The 3,138-nt window shown below is 39.5% G+C and overlaps 1 long non-coding RNA gene across 1 annotated transcript; it reads left to right on the top strand.

The window, feature by feature from the left end:
- Positions 1-336: 336 nt before the first annotated feature.
- LOC111947161 lies at positions 337-2,922 on the top strand. The gene is made up of 4 exons (XR_002872984.1): positions 337-627; positions 1,743-1,810; positions 2,120-2,173; positions 2,251-2,922. It is a non-coding gene; the product is annotated as an uncharacterized LOC111947161 (long non-coding RNA).
- Positions 2,923-3,138: the final 216 nt, after the last annotated feature.

Genomic DNA, 3,138 nt, shown 5'->3' on the forward strand with positions numbered 1-3,138 from the left:
GCCCTTGGCCTACAGGCCCTGTTGGCAGTGTGGGAGCTGTGAGGAGGGAGGAGGCTCATCCTTGACTGCTGCAGCAGAGTGAAATGGAGGAGGGCTCCCTCTAGCATTGCTTCTTCGTAACAACAAGAGAAAAGAACCTGCTTAACACAGAAATCACCAAACAATTCATTATAACCTTAAACCACTAACACATTTAGTAGAAGACTCCACAAGAAGCGGTGAATACATTTTAGTAAAAAAACACAAGACATGCATGAAGTTATGCAGTCACTCTCTAACACAAACAAACACAGACTTACTGAGAGACATGCCGCCACACTGAAAAAACGGGAAAAGTGGGGTTGTTCAATTTACAAATAGTAAACATGTTTGTTTAATATGAACAAATTATGTTTACCTTCGAAACAGAATATAATCTTGAAAATCACACATCATTTCTTGCTGTGTTACTTTTATATATTTAAATCATGTTGACAAAACATGAAATAGTTATGCTTGATCCTTTGCCCCTTAATTTTGCATCAGTAAACCCCATCGGTGAAGAAGAATTCCAGGAGGGGAAACTTTGCAGTCAGCCATTTTAGAGAAGCTACAAGCACCTGCTCTGGCTGGAGGAACTTAAAAAAGGTAAGTTAATTTACTCTAACAAATTAATTTAAGAAAGTGGAAGGCGTAAATGTATCATTAGTGTTATTTTTTTTCCACGGGGAAGAGCTTTGTAATCCACTTTTGTCGTAGTTATCAAAGTTAAGGCTCTGCGCGCCACTTTTGTCCCTGCCGGCCGCAGCCCTCGGAGTCGGACGGCAGGTAGGGGGGAGGTGTGTGTGCGCGGTACATTGTACTTTCACGTCGCAGGCAAATTCAGCTGTAAACGCGGTGATTTCAAATGATGTACGAGGAAGAGTGGTGAGTAGTTATGCCGTAGGAATTCGCTTTTGACAGAGGGCAGTGGGCGCTGGCGGGCACGGCGTTTTTTTTTCCACAGGCAGAAACTCTGCCAGGGGAATTTTCATCGTCACTAAGTGGATTTCTTTTTGCTATATTCTGCGTTGTGGAGACCGAAATTGAAGGAAAATGTGAAAAGCTATCATTACTATTGTCATTATTTAGTTTTTCCATACCGTTCCACCATGAGCTAGTTTAAGGACGGCATTATTTGACCAGCAAACAGCACCGCACTTCTGTTTCAGTCAGCTGTCAATCATTCTCCGTGCGCGTCTCGTGCACAGAATGCGTTTGGTGTGTCCAGTTTACATAAATCTTTGGTTTCAATCAGAGCTTTGTTTTCATTCTATGATGCTGAACATATTTTTATTTTAGCTTTGAGAGTTTAATGGAGTGAAAATATTCATGTCCTTTTGGAACAAGTGTATAATGTGTAGTAAAAAGTTTACAGCCTTATAATAATGTCTGTAATCCTACTTCACATATTCCTCCCATTTGTGATAAATTCATATGGGAATCCTTTATGGGTGGGGGGGATTATCTACTCCCGATCTGCTAGTTTAGTTTTGCAGTTTCCATTTCAAAATTCGCGGGTTCTCACAAGCGTGGTTTGAATCCTGTGGGGGGAGGAGCTGTCTAATGTTCTTTCTGGTCTAATTTCTTCAGAATATTTTTGCAGCTATTGATTTCAAACCAATGCATGTTTAGTTATTAAAATGATACAACAAAGCTGTGGAAGTGTCACTCTCTCTCTATATATTTGAAATTTAACTAATAAACCTCTGTCCTGATTACAGAGCTCATCACACAACACTTCCAACTGCTCCTCCCTGATCATGCTGGGCTCCAGTCTTCACTGAGTCAGGTGGGTCACCATGCATTTACTATATATTATTGGAATTATTGTCTCCTGGATTGTCATAGAATCGGGAGGTAACCAAGATTGCCAGCCCTACTCTTTACACGCACCTTTTATGCAGAGAGATACATACATAATAAATAATGAAATTGATGGTTGATCAGTTATCCCACTACCTCTGTTAACATGACACTAAGGATATAATGATTTTGTTAACACAGTAACTATAACATTTATTGATGAGCCAAGGGTAAGAATTGTATTTTTCCAAAGTTTTCATGTGAATTTAAAATTTTTTGACTCTTTGTATTTCAGACTGCTGAACTTCTCGCCAATATAAGCAAGTTCAGGGGTTTATTCAAAGTACAGGTGAGTTGTGTAATCTAGACGCTTTAACTAAACTTCAAATGTGAACTGTGCACACAAATATCTTCTGTGTTCTTTAGAATGAAGACCATGCAGCAATCCAGGAGGCAATCGAGGACACCACGGTGGGAATTTCCCTCCTAATGGAAACTGGCAGTGGTGAGGAAGAGGACATTCTCGTGGTCCACATCTCCCAGGCTGTGGTGGTCGACCCACCAAGTGTCTGAGTGGCAGTTGCCAAGGCTTTTTTGGCCTTATTTACAGCACAAATCTGATAACCATCCTCATCTCAGAAACACCTTGTCATGGGGCCGTGACTTTGCTCCTGCTATGATCTCCTGGAGGCCCTTCCCTTCTTGAGCTCTCCCGCTGGTCACAGGTGTTCTGTATTATGTTGATTGGTTTGTCTATTTATGCAGTGTCTGATCTTGTTTCTGTGTCGGAGCGTCTTCGTTCTACGCTCTGGTGTTATGGTTCTCTGGCATTAAGGCCCTTCGAGTGAACTATTGGATTTGGGTCGTTCTTCCTGCTTTTGGGTTCTCTCCCTTGGACATTCCGTCACACACCTTTGAGGTAATCAAAAAAAAACTGTATTAGAGTTGTAAGGCAAAGTGGTGTCTAAGGTTTCAGGCTTAAAGATCCGACTCTTTGAATAAAATGACCTTTAAATAGTTTAACTTTTTCCTAAGAAGGGATTCCAGCTGTTTGCTTTGGCTCTGTTATCTTCTGTTTAATAAAAATAGCAAGCCCAATTTATTTTGATTTGTCATTTTTTGCTACACTGTAAACATATTTTTCAAGTTTAGATAATAAAAAAGTTAAATCTGAAATTTGTGTTCAGTGTCATATGTTCATTGGATTGTCATAATGCACAAGAAAGTATTTGCTTTAAATAATAATCTGCAATTGCAATTTTATTTTTCAATTTAAATGTTTTTAAAATAATTTATAAATTAAATGAACTATGT

Source organism: Oryzias latipes, chromosome 3 (genome assembly GCF_002234675.1).
Source record: "Oryzias latipes chromosome 3, ASM223467v1".
Classification (NCBI taxonomy): domain Eukaryota; kingdom Metazoa; phylum Chordata; class Actinopteri; order Beloniformes; family Adrianichthyidae; genus Oryzias; species Oryzias latipes.